Source organism: Hylobates moloch, unplaced genomic scaffold (genome assembly GCF_009828535.3).
Source record: "Hylobates moloch isolate HMO894 unplaced genomic scaffold, HMol_V3 SCAFFOLD_18, whole genome shotgun sequence".
Lineage (NCBI taxonomy): Eukaryota > Metazoa > Chordata > Mammalia > Primates > Hylobatidae > Hylobates > Hylobates moloch.
Window position 1 is genome coordinate 50779592 of NW_026652293.1, and position 12938 is coordinate 50792529.

Genomic DNA, 12938 nt, shown 5'->3' on the forward strand with positions numbered 1-12938 from the left:
CTTTTTGTTTGGTTGGTTGGCATTTTTTAGAGATGGGGCCTTGCTATGTTGCCCAGGCAGATCCCAACTCCAGGTCTTAAACAATCATCAAGCCTCACCCTCCCAAGTAGCTGGGATTACAGGTGTAAGCCACTGCACCCAGCACTTACTATGTGCATTGGTTCTAATCTTATACCCTGGGCATCTTTTAAAATAGAATCTATAATACTATTTCTAAGTATTTACTACCAAACAATGATTCCTTCAGCCTTAACAAAAATCCAGGAAATTTAGATTAATAGCAATGTCATGGCAAAAGTGCAAATGACAGGCGATATTTGAGATAAAGAACACAATTACCGAATACATTGTTTCCAAAGTCAGTCACTTGTTTGTTTAGACAAGCTGTGGCCATCTGTAAGGGAAAGTAAATATGCTCAAGCACTGGCACTGCATACGTGAGAATTATCAGTCTTGCTACCATCTTCGATGTCCGCTGCCCAGCTGCCCTGCAACTACTTCAAGGAGAAACTAGCAGTTGCCCAGCAACTACTTCCTGCTTCCTCCCTGAAGTAATACGTAAAGTACCAACCACAATGTTTATTCTACAGTAGACAAGAAATGTACCAACCAAAGACCATTCTGGAGCTGAGCAAATTCACCTCAGAATGGCCAGATCTGTTCAGCACAGAGAACTGGTGGACCCAATGACTCTTCTTCACCACCTGAAACCAAGTAACTTTACCATTTATAAGCACTTTTATACTCAAGAGTCTGACTCAACTCTCATATCCACCTTGAGAAACAGATGCTTTTATTATTCACATTTTTATAATTATGAAGGTTCAAAGAATTAAAATTAAATAATTTCTCAAAATCATACAGGCAGTAAGTGATCCAGTAGAGATTTTGAAATCAGAGCTCTAATTCCAAAGCCTTTTCTCATAACACACTGTGCTTTCCCTTCAAGGGATGTGTGCACACACTAGTTTGCCTCTCTTTCCTTTTGGCTTCACATCTCACAGCTCAGTTAAATACAGACAAGGCTATTCCCCACCCTTATCCCCATCCCTCACCCCCACCCCACACACACACCTCACCCTCTTCTTCATCCAACTGCTTCCATTTTTCCTTCTCTCACAACTTGGCCAACTACTTCAGAGAATAGCTTTTTTTCTGTCTCCATTTTTCCTCACTCCCCCTGTTCAATGAATTTAGGTGTCAAAAGCCACATCTTATCACAAGTGATAAACTTAGAAGTACTGCTAATATTTCAGTACATCAGGGAAAAAAAAGCCATATACTTTGCAACTAGCCTCAAAAAGTCCCGAAAGTTTCTAAGAATCACTTTCAGATACTCTGCAATTATTTCTGTCTCTTTTAAACTTCCTGTTATATGTGCATGCTTTTAAACATCAACCATCGCAAGTCTAGATAAATGATAGACTATCATTCTGTTTTACTGCCTGTGTGTTATGCTTATCACTTGTATCATAATAGAACTGTTCTTTACATTTTGTTCATCACTGATAATATACTATTTCACTCCAATAAGCAACAATGGGCTTGTATGGTCTAGCCTAGGAAACTAATCAGAATTTAAGATTGTTTTCTGCAAGACCAAAAAAAAAAGTGTTTTAAATATCTACTAATTGATTTACAGTGAAAAAATTTTAATGCAAACCAGACTCTAAATTTCATGAGGCTTTCATTCCAAACCACAGATACTGAGCTCATTTACTACTCTGTATACTAATATTTCTAGTCATGGCGTAAGGCCATACTTAAGTAAATAGTTAGTTTATAGAAAGGAAATAAATAGGCTTATGATTAATTGATGGATTCAATATCAATCATGCACTAAACTCAGAGTCGCAGGGGTGAAGTAAGTTGGAGACCACCGAGTCAAACCCCTTCATTTTAGAAATGAAGAAACAAACGTTCACTACTGCCCTCTGATGAAGTGGGTAACTAGCTCGTACTGCAAACCCAGCTTAGCACCATTTCGAGTGACCTTTAGCTGAGGACTGACATCTGCTAGTATGCACATTAGCTACAAAGAGCACAGTTCTAACTTTGAAGGTGATTGGGCCAAAGCATCATCAGGTATTATATCCCAATTCTGCAACCTTGGTAAAATAAATGTTCACACTAAATAGAAAATGAATTTCTAATAACTGAATTAAACTGTTCATCTAAATAGCCAACTTCAGATTTCTCTCCACACATAATAACTTGGAAAAATATATAGCCCGTGTTTACTATAGTACTATAGCTACAGTCTCTAAGAAAAGCTATAACTTGCTAACAATTTTCCTGATTTATGTTTGAAAACATACAGGGCATGAAATGATTTCTGCAACCTTACATTTTCCTCAAGAACACTGGTGAGCAGAAGATATATTCCAAAAATCATGTGGGATTGCTTGCTACATCTACTTCTTTCGTAGAAATGTATGATAAGCAATTATACATGCTCCCCCAAAAAAGTCATTAGGTTTTTTTTCCCCATTAAGGGAGGAAAGAAGAAAAACGGAAGAATGGATTTAAAAAAAAAAAAAAAAAAAAAAACAAGAAACAGGAAAGAAAGAGGAAGGAAGGGAGGGAACTCTGACAAAAGGATCTATTTTCAAATAATGTTTACAATGTAAAAACTGATTGCCTCCTTAAGGAAGAAAGTGCAATAAATATTCTTCTAAAGAACAGCTTGTAGATAATTTTGGTTATAAACTGTAACTCACTATACAAATGTTAGTTATTCTTGTTGTTAGTATTTAACATATATGGAAATTTGCTTACAACCTATAAGTGTGCTAATAAAAATAGGTATTTTTGAATGTAAATTACACTGGTCATAAAATCAGACTTATTCATCTAATATATCTTAGAATGAGACCAAATTTAAATGAGCCATTCTGTAACATAGATATCTGGAAACATGGTTTATCCTATTCCATTAGTATGTATCAGAATAGGAATGCAAAAGTTTTGCTATACTTCACATAATGTTGGCAACCTGAATTTAAATCTTCAAACCAGTAAACAATCACTGTCAGGCATGCATATTTTCCAAGTTAAAAAAAATTTGTTTGTATAGGGAAAGTAAAATGAGAAAATTCATTTGTTAACATCCTTTTAAGTGTCCAGGTTATTTATTTTAGCAGATACACCATAAGAAACAGCCATATAAATAAATAAAATATCTTTGACTCCCCAGTATCTTGCATTTTACCACGGGTATTCCAAACACACTCAATCTTTTTTGTATGTGTGATAACTATGATCATTACCTTGTTAAAATGAACAAAGTATCTTTCATAATAAAAATATAATTAAAGGCCTGATTTAAAACTATAAATGATTATTCTTCACAACTATAGGTATTATCAAGCATAATATTATAAATATACTAATAAACATCTGTATATGGTAAACATGTCCAAGAGGAATGGGAGATGAGATTTATCCCCAATACAGTGCAGGGAGCAAGCTAAGGAGAGAGTGGCCTTTCACAATGGGTTGTGAATCAAGGATGAGTAAATGAATGGTATCTAACCTCCAAGAAAAAGAAAACTTCCTTCTCTGTGTGATAGACATAAAGAGTTGCAATAATTTCACAGAAATTTTTATCAGGAAAATACTACCAAGAATTTTTGCTTCAAGGTTTGTAAGAATTTTTCTAGTTCTCTGAACCATAAGGCTGTGTGTATTGACCTTCTATTTCAAAAAGCTGTGTTACTTTCTGCAATCATCTCTTAAAAGAAGGCCCTGTGGGCTCTGGCTCTCCCTTTTGGCACCACCACTAATTCCAATACAAACATCATATTATAGATTAGGTTCAAAATTATCTAAAGATTGTTCTGGAGAAAGATTTTTTTTTCTTTCTCTTTTTTTCTTTTTCTTTTTTTTTTTTTTTAGACAAAGTCTCACTCTGTCCGCAGGCTGAAGTGCAGTGGCACCATCTCGGCTGACTGCTATCTCTACCTTCCAGGTTCAAGCCATTCTCCTGCCTTAGCCTCCCGAGTAGCTGGGATTACAGGTGCGCACCATCACACCCAGCTAATTTTTGTATTTTTAGTAGAGACAGGGTTTCATCATGTTGACCAGGATGGTCTCCATCTCCTGACCTCCCAAAGTGCTGGGATTACAGGCGTGAGTGAGCCACTGTGCCCAGCCGAGAAAGATCTTTAAACTCTCCCACAGCACCACACACTCATCCACTAGCATGAGAGGGTGAGAACATGTAGAACTTACTTATAATTCTTTGCTCTGATTCTTAAAGCCTACTTACTCTACTGGGATGGCAGTGCCAACCTAAAAACTGAATTGCAAAGCCATATGATTTCACAGCTTTAACAAACTGACAACAAAGTGACAAGAGAAAACTTCTTCCTTTGCACAAGAAGCCCCGGTACATTATTTTGACTTTATAAAGACATTTTAAATGAATTTTAAAAAATCACAATATTATGAAACTTGATAATCATTACTTCAAAACGACAGACTCTATCGTTCACGGAAAAATTTTCAGTTGGTTTTATCATACCCATGGTTCAATTGAAAGATTCACCAACTGCTCCCTGGAGAAAAGAGAAGATCTGCATTTAAATGGATACATAGTATTTCCAAAAGCACAGTACCTAGAAGGCAGATACCATCAAGGTTTCTTAGTGAGAATAACTCAAATTGTATTAGGTACATTTCAATGCTGTAGCTATCCCCATTTCATAGGGCTCAAATTATATCCATAACATTCTTTTTCCTCTGTGCATTCTTCATAATATTGTCTCTAAAAGTTTAAATTAAAGCTTGCTCCATCACAAAGTCCTCGCACTAACAACAAACAACCACTACTGTACGCATCATTTCTGATGTGTACAGAAAAAGACCACAGAAGATAGCTTGGCCAGAAATGTTAAATAATTGAAAAGTATAATGACTTAATAGCGTAGTAAGCTTAGTTTACAATGCACCCAATTTAAAGCCATAAAAATACTGTGTAAAAATTTTATCTTGTGGTTGACCATTACATATCCTATCTATTATTCAAAAGTATCTCAACAGTGTTTTTCTTCATTAATGTGGCTTTTGGCATTTCCCTCAAAATATTTCTATTCCCACATTTTTCCAACAATTTCGAAACAAATACGGAATTTCTGTATTATATCACAAATCCCCTTTACTAGGATAATGACACCTTCAATGTCTAATTGAAACCAATTTCATAGGTCAATCTGTAAGGCATACTTTAACCTCCTTGGATATTATTTGTTTTGCATCTAACAGAGTCAAGCACACAAGACATTTTTTTTTTTTAAAGACTAAAGCTACTTGTATTGACACATCTGTAAACAAAAGGAGAACTTCATAAATAACCCTCTTTCCTATGACACATTCATCCAAGGATTTGTCTGCATTAGAAAATGTCATAGGGCATCAGAAAAGTTTTGTCTTGAGTGTTCAGCTAAGGTGCATAGCATGTCTGTCAGAAGAAAAAAGAGACACTTAGGATCCATTTCAAACATAAGCCCATTACCTCTGACAGGCTTTCACTAAAATTCTAGCTGCAACTGAAATGTCCCTGTAAACAAGGTTACTGAGAACAGCCCCAGATATTCCTCTCAGCAACACTTTCCTAGGAGCCCTTCAGCTGTCTGCCGGGTTAGTTATACCTTATCTTGCTGCACTGCCATTCTCATGCTGATTCACATTCAGAACTCAAAATGAAAGCTGAAATATCTTGAAGATCACTTAATATTGAAATACTGTTGCGGTAATAAGTGGTGCTCAGTCAGAGATGGGAACATGGTACTCTCTTGGTAACCTTTTAATTTCTGGAAAAATTTTACAGAATAAATTGAGCAGCACACACGGAAACCTAATCGATTGATCTGCTCTATTTTGTTAAAGCAACACCCATCACAAACTCCCCTGGCTTCCCAGGCAATTCCCCGTAAAGAAGACCAGCAGGTTTCAGTATATACCATGCACGAGGACTTCGATGCTATTTTGATTTATTAAAGAAAAGGAACGATCTTCTATCTACATTCATCACCCCAGTCAATGGACAGTTTTATGTGCTGTATGATACCATTCTCAATATACACACGTTTAATTCTACTTAATGTGAGTTTAAAGAGTTATGAGAATTGCTTTAGTAAGAATAACAAAGCCATGCATAACAGACAAATGTACGCTTAAATGATCATCCAGGCCTGCTTCCTTATATACTTGATTCTTTTTCTATTTGAAGGAGGTGAAACCCCATCAATGTCACTTCGTCTCCATCAGTGTTTTCATGTCTCTTCTTCCTGTCAGGCATTCCTCAGCTCGGGATTTGAGAAATGTTCAAATTTCCCTCTCTTTCCCACAATGACAGAACTGTTTCTCAGGTTGGTTAACTCATTTTGACAACATCAAATCTGCTGGACAGGAAAAAAAAAAAAAGAGAGAGAACCCTGAAACCACTCCTCAATCCCATTTTTCTGTCTTTTTCTCTAAGACATTTCCGACTCTTTTTCTCTCGCCTGCTGCTTCTGAATTTGGGCATTTTCCAAACACACTCCCCTATTTGGTCTTTGGGCAGCGTGAGAAACAAACGAGAGTTTCTCTTCAAAACTAGACCAAGTCATTCAGCTGCTCTGAAACATACTTCACAACATCCGCAGGTCTCTTGATCTTGACTTAAAGTATTAAGCAGGAGTGTTTTGAAGGTAGTAGGAGGTCATATGGACCTAACAGCTTCTCTTAACCCACATGCTGAGAATTTCTTTTTTCTTTTTTTTTTTTTTTTTTTTTTTTTTTTTGAGAAAGAGAGAGTGCTATTTTCAACATTGCCCTCTGGTTTATGTTAGTGAAATCATTTGCTTTCTGTGTGTGTCTGTGTCTTATTGCATGGCCACTGGTTCTGGTACTACAACACAAACATAGCAAACGTGCTTCCCTAACATAAGCAGACCCATGTGGCAATTCACAACATAACCGAGGCAAGCACAATAAATAAACACATACATAATCATTCCACAGCACTGAGGCATGCGGGGGTTTCTACAGGCCCTTCCGGACTCTTCCAGAATTGCTCATTAAGATTCTGAAAGGGGGAGAGGGTGCAGCTTGGAAAAGGTTGCCGGAAGGGAAAAGAAAGGGAGGAGGGGAGCTTTGCCCTCTGTGTCTTTCTGTCTCTGAGACTCTCTCATCACCAAACAAGGGGTGCAGGGGTCTATCCTGCAGAGGCTCTAACAGACTTGAGGGGTAGAAGGAGGTAGATGGTTTAAAATAGTTAAATGATGATCGGGTGACCTCCGTGCAACTTCAGCGACTCCCTCGGGAAGGTGAAAGGGTTGGGGAGAGAGAAGGGAGGGAAAGCAGCGTAGAGGACAGGAGGGAGACATCTAGGACTACAGCAGCAGCAATCACCAGAAGGATTTTCCAGCCCATGACAGCAGTCCTCAACTCCTGGCACCACCCTCTCCCCAACGACCCCTGCTCCATATCCCCGCACCCTAACCCCTCCCGTCCCAGCGCCCTAACTCTGCCTTCACTCTTTGCCACTTTACCAAGCACTGAAGTCTCTATACAGGAAGGGGGATGGGAGGGGTGTTTAAAGAACAAATCTAATTGCAATTAGAATTCATCTGTGTCTCCAGCACACACGCTCACAGTTTTGCAGTCACGGTAAGGCAAGTCTACAAGAGGTGGGCAGTACTTATGGTTGTGTTATTCAGGGAGGGGTTGCTTTTTTTTTTCCAAGAGACTATAAGCAAGTGAAGGGGGAAGGGGGTAGCAATCTAGATTTCAACCAGGACTGCAAATAAAGAATGCCCCAGATGCAAATGTCTGTCTCCAGATGTTGATGATAAGGATTTGGACCAGTTACCTTGGCAGGGTCAGAACTGCAGCAGGTTAATCAGGTGAGTCGTCGGGGATTTTAAAGAAGCCGAAGCCGGTTTCTTTGGCTATGAAAGTCTACAAAACCCCCATGCAGGAACATTGCACATCTTACACACGCCTCCTTTAACTGGGCTCCCGCGACCTCGGCAGGCAAGGGGGTGCTGGCCGGCCCTCCGGTGGCAAGGGCACGGCCCCCAGCTCTGCCCCCGCGGGCGCGGGGCCGGCCTGGCACCCGGGGTCCGCGTCCCGAGCGGCTGTGCACTCACCGAGCGGGGCTGCGAGGGGCAGAGGGGCGCCCGCGGCTAGCCGGAGCGCCAAGGCGCCTCCCTTTTCTCTTGGTAGCGTCGGTCCGCACTCCCTGTGACCCAGGACGTCATGATGCCTGTCTGTTTTCTCAATGATAACTTGGCAGAAGAAGAGAGAGGCTGCCAGGTTCTCCTCGGGTGGTTACGTGGTATGTGCACGATTCTGTTTGCATGCGTTTCTCTTTTTAAAAATAAATATCTATATTTTTCTAAAAAAATTTCCCGGCACTGTCATGATTTGATTGCATTATTGCGTTTGCATAATTGACGCCTCTGGGTGTGTATATATGTGTGCATATGCGTGTGATTTTTTTCCCCTTTAAATCCTGCTGCTCCTGCCGCCGCTGCAGCCACTGCAAACGGAAAGCAAGCATGCGTTCATCTTTTGTCTTTCATTTTACCTTCAGGGTGACATTCAGTGCCAACTGCTCCCTTTTGACCGTCGCCAATCCCCGCCTGGGCAAAATAAATTTGAAAAACGTGGGGGGAGGGGAAGGAAGAGCCCCCTCAGCCCGAATGCTGGGGTTTCCATTCCTTCGGCTAGGGATCCCAAACCCACCCAACCCACCTCCCAACCCTGAAAAACCATTTTCCCTTCTACCCACCGGGCCCAGGCAGAGAATCGGCACCAAGACAGCGAGGAGCATCCACCCAGGGCCAGACACTCATGTTCGCGGCTCGCACTTGCTGACTTGCATCTCTCAGTTGCATTCCCGGTGTGTAGGCCTCTCACAACTGGAGCTATTTTTGTCTCCCAGAGATGTTCTTTAAAGCCTTTTAAAAATGGGGAGGGGGCAGGGAAGAAAGAGCGAGAGACAAATAGAGAGAAAGGGACCCAGAGAGAAGCCCAAACCCCTAGTTGAGAAACTCGACTGACACATCATAAAATGTGGGGGGCTCCGGGCATCTGGCCCACCAGGGGAGTCTGGAAGGGCAAGAAGGATAACTAGGTTTTATTTAACTCATTCTACAACAGCAGGAAAACTTTTTTTTAGTACAAAGATGTTATTGCTAATTATTCACTGTATCTGTCATTTTTATAATTATGCTCAGAATCAGTAGGCGTGGTCTCAAGAATAATCCTTAATGTTTATTTCTGCAAATATGAAAATGCATTTTTAGATGGTGTGGCCACATGACAGGTAAAGCACAGATTACGTCTTTTTCTAATATTTACTCTGTGTTATTTGTACATTTTCTGGTACGTTTTATGTCACTTCTCTTAATCATAATGTGTATATTACCCAACATGTGGCATATTCCTGATAAATAAGTATCTAGCACCAGGTTTAGCAAATGCTTTGCTCTGCTTTATCAATAATTATCCATTTGGAGTAACAACATTTGTTTAGGAATTTTTATTTTCACCAAGCCTGTAGTTGACCTTTGTCACCATCATGTATTGGCGGAGTCACTGTTCCTACTAATTCTAAATTCCTAAAAGATGACAGCAGGGGCCGAGGTTGCAAAAAATTAAGCACAAGGAGAGTTTTGAATCTGAAAAGCACAGCCAACTGAGAGAAAAACTTTTGAATTCATCCATAATAATCTGCAGCTGCTCGAAGGTTTAAAAATAGTTTACCTATTTGAGAGGTTGGCTAAGTTTAATGAAAACAGCAAGTAACTTACTAGATCTTTTCCCTTTAGAGTCACAGTCCAAGAATCATTCGCAAATTCCACAGGGAAGATATTGTAATTATGCAGAGACCAGATGATCTGAATTGGAGAAACTAGACTAAGAGGGTCTGAGGACTATTGACTGATGGCCAGATCCCAAAACTTGGCCTGTGTCTCTCCACCTTGAAAATTGGACGTAGCTTCTCTGGCTCGCTTTGCTTATCTGTCCCTTTGGCATGCCAGAAGGATGAATTGGTGCAGTCTTATCGGGTGCTTAGATGTTACCAGAGTCATAGATGTTTCCAAAGAGGGCAAAGGCCTATTGAGAACTTGAGGAGGGATTACTATAGACGTTATTGGTAACTTTCCAGTAAGTATCCAAGAGGTACTCGTTAATATTCAATCTACCAACCTGGTTCTCCAGCTTTTGTACTTATTAACCTTGGAATTGGACCTTTAACGACTCACCACAAAGCAAAAGAACCATAACAATTTGACTAACTTTAATCCTCTGAAATCCAATTTTGTTTTGTTTTTTTCAGACAAATGTCTTCCATGCTGTTTGTCACCACTACACACGCCAGTTCAGGCAGCCGAGTGGTTTCTTTCCCCAGGAGTGAGATGTTTGAGCAACTAGCAAAGAGAAGAGGCAGCGTACCCAAGAACTCTGGAGTTTGAATAGATCCGTTCTAAGCCCAGATTCTCTAAATCCAGCTCTGCCTAGGAACCACTCTCTGTTTCTGTTGCTTATTCAAGTTCAAACTCCGCAATTAATATTGTTGGAGCATGTTCAGTTTCACTTCCCAACCAAACCAAAGGGCATAAAAATGCTTACTAAGGTAGAGGGAAGACATAGAAGGCAATGCCCTAAACTTTACTCATGCTTAGACCTTGTAAATCCAATTAAACCTCCTCAACAATATGGGAAATGAAGTATTATTATCCCCATTTCTGTGCCAAGGAAACTGAGACACAAAGAAGTTGAGTAATTTGCTCAAAATTACACAGCTGGGGTTCAAATTAAAGTGCCCTGAGTGCTCGCTATCAAGCTCTCTGCTTACCTACCTACCTACCTATTCAAACTTATTTCCAACTATTGGCATCACTGAGTCATGTTTCAGTTAGGCTGGTCACCCACTGTTCATCTCATACACTCTGTTGACTCACACTGTGATCCCAGTGTCAAATCTTTCAACTCCCTCTTCACTTCCCAATTCCTTTCTGAACAAATAGGCATTTTTCCGCTTTCTCTTTGGGTTTACCTAACATAGTGCTAAGTACAACACTGGCTCTCATTAAATACCTTCTGATGCATTAATTGACATAAAATTGCCTTATGGAGACCTAGAATGCCACTTTTCAAATTGATAGAAATTAAGTTTTATGTAGCAAAAGTGTTATCCTTTCAGCTGAAGAAATGACAAGTTTATTTCTCCATATTTTAGACAGTCCCTAGAAAACAATTTAGGGAAGCATTCTATGATAAAGCAGAACTTCATATGGGGAGTGGGGTGGGTGAGCAGGTATATAATTGTAGTACTTGGAAAGCTACGTAAACTTAATTATTATGACTTTATAGCTCTTATGAGTCTTTCTCTGCTATATTTTGAATTTTTGACTGTCAAGATATTAAAATTTCCATTTAAAAAGATAGGAAAACAAATAAGAACTCGTAGGCAGGAGATATGTGATCTCATCTTGGAGCTGCTGCTACTGCTCGCTGTGTGGCCTCTGGCAAATTATTTAACCATTCTGGGCCTCAGTTCCCTAACTGCACAAGGAAGGGTTGAACCAATCTCCAAGGTCCCTCCAGCTCCAAGCTTACAAGTATGACATAGGATGTGTGAGAGAAGAAAGAGCAAGAACACTCAGCCTGGAGTGAGACTGGTTTTTTTGAAGGATGCGAAAAAAATGCTGGAGAGCTCAGGTAAAGTTAGCCAAGTTTATGTTTCTAATTCCTGTGTATAGTTAAAGATAGCTCAGGGAAAAAAAATCCCTGCAAAAGTATGTTCAAACCTATGGTTTCCAGTGGCTCACACCTGTAATCCCAGCACTTCGGGAGGCCAAGGCGGGAGGATTGCTTCAACCCAGGATTTTGAGACCCGCCTAGGCGATGTAATGAGACCCCTGTCTCTGCAAGAAATAGAAGAAATCAGCAGGGCATGGTGGCATATGCCTGTTGTCCCAGCTACTCAGAAGGCTGAGGCAAGAGGATTGCTTGAGCCCCGAAGTCAAGGCTGCAGTAAGCAGTGATCGTGCCACTGCACTCTAGCTGAGGTGACAGAGTGAGACCCCTGTCTCAAAACACACACACACACACATAAAAACCCTACACTTTACGAAACTGCCTTTTTATATGAGATAAAATTATTATATTTTTTATTAATAATAAAATATTATTATTTGAGACAAGATCTGGCTCTGTATTCCAGGCTGGAGTGCAGTGGCCTGACCATAGCTCACTGTAACCTCGAACTCCTGGGCTCAAGCAATCCTCCTGCCTCAGACTCTGGAGCAGCTAGGACTACAGGTATGTGCCACCATGCCCAGCTATTTTTTAAAACTTTTTTGTAGAGATGAGGCCTCGCTATGTTGTCCAGGCTGGTCTCAAACTCCTGGCCTCGGGCAATCCTCCTGTCTTCACCTCCAGAGTTGCTGGAATTACAGGCATGAGCCACTGCACCCAGACCCCAAGATGAAATTATCAACAACCGTGTTTACCAGTAGCCTACCATATCAGCCAAAATGTTATTAGTCATGATTCATGTATGCCTAAAACTTTCTAACAGTATCAAATTGTTGTATAGACCTAATTTGATATGAATGGATCCAACCTATTGCCTGGATGTCAACTCACATGTAGCTTGAATTAAATCATGAAGAACAGAGGTCTACAGAGACTTGGGGGCTAGAATCAGAATGAGACTTTTTGCATGTTTCCTGTTTATAACTAACTGAGTAAGCCTGTGTTCTCTTCCTTATTTGTCCTCATGTGTTGAATAATTACAACTCATTGACTTCCTCATCAGGTTTTTGTTGGGATAAAATGAAGTAGTGGAAACGAGACAGACTCTACCAATACAACAAAATATTATGATGTCAGATGTGCCTCATCTTACATCTGAGTTGTATTTCTAAAAAGTTTAC

At 40.1% G+C, this 12938-nt stretch overlaps 1 protein-coding gene across 3 annotated transcripts in view; it reads right to left on the reverse strand.

Annotated features, from left to right (window-relative positions):
- Positions 1–8852, reverse strand: part of ESRRG (estrogen related receptor gamma) — a 595534-nt gene extending 586682 nt beyond the window's left edge. For 2 of the 3 annotated variants that reach the window (XM_058430554.1, XM_032136353.2), the window contains exon 1: positions 7856–8161. The gene's annotated coding sequence lies outside the window, so the exon portion shown is untranslated. Of the gene's footprint in view, positions 1–7855; positions 8162–8779 lie in introns of those variants that run through there. The other variant, XM_058430555.1, reaches the window with a different exon arrangement.
- Positions 8853–12938: the final 4086 nt, after the last annotated feature.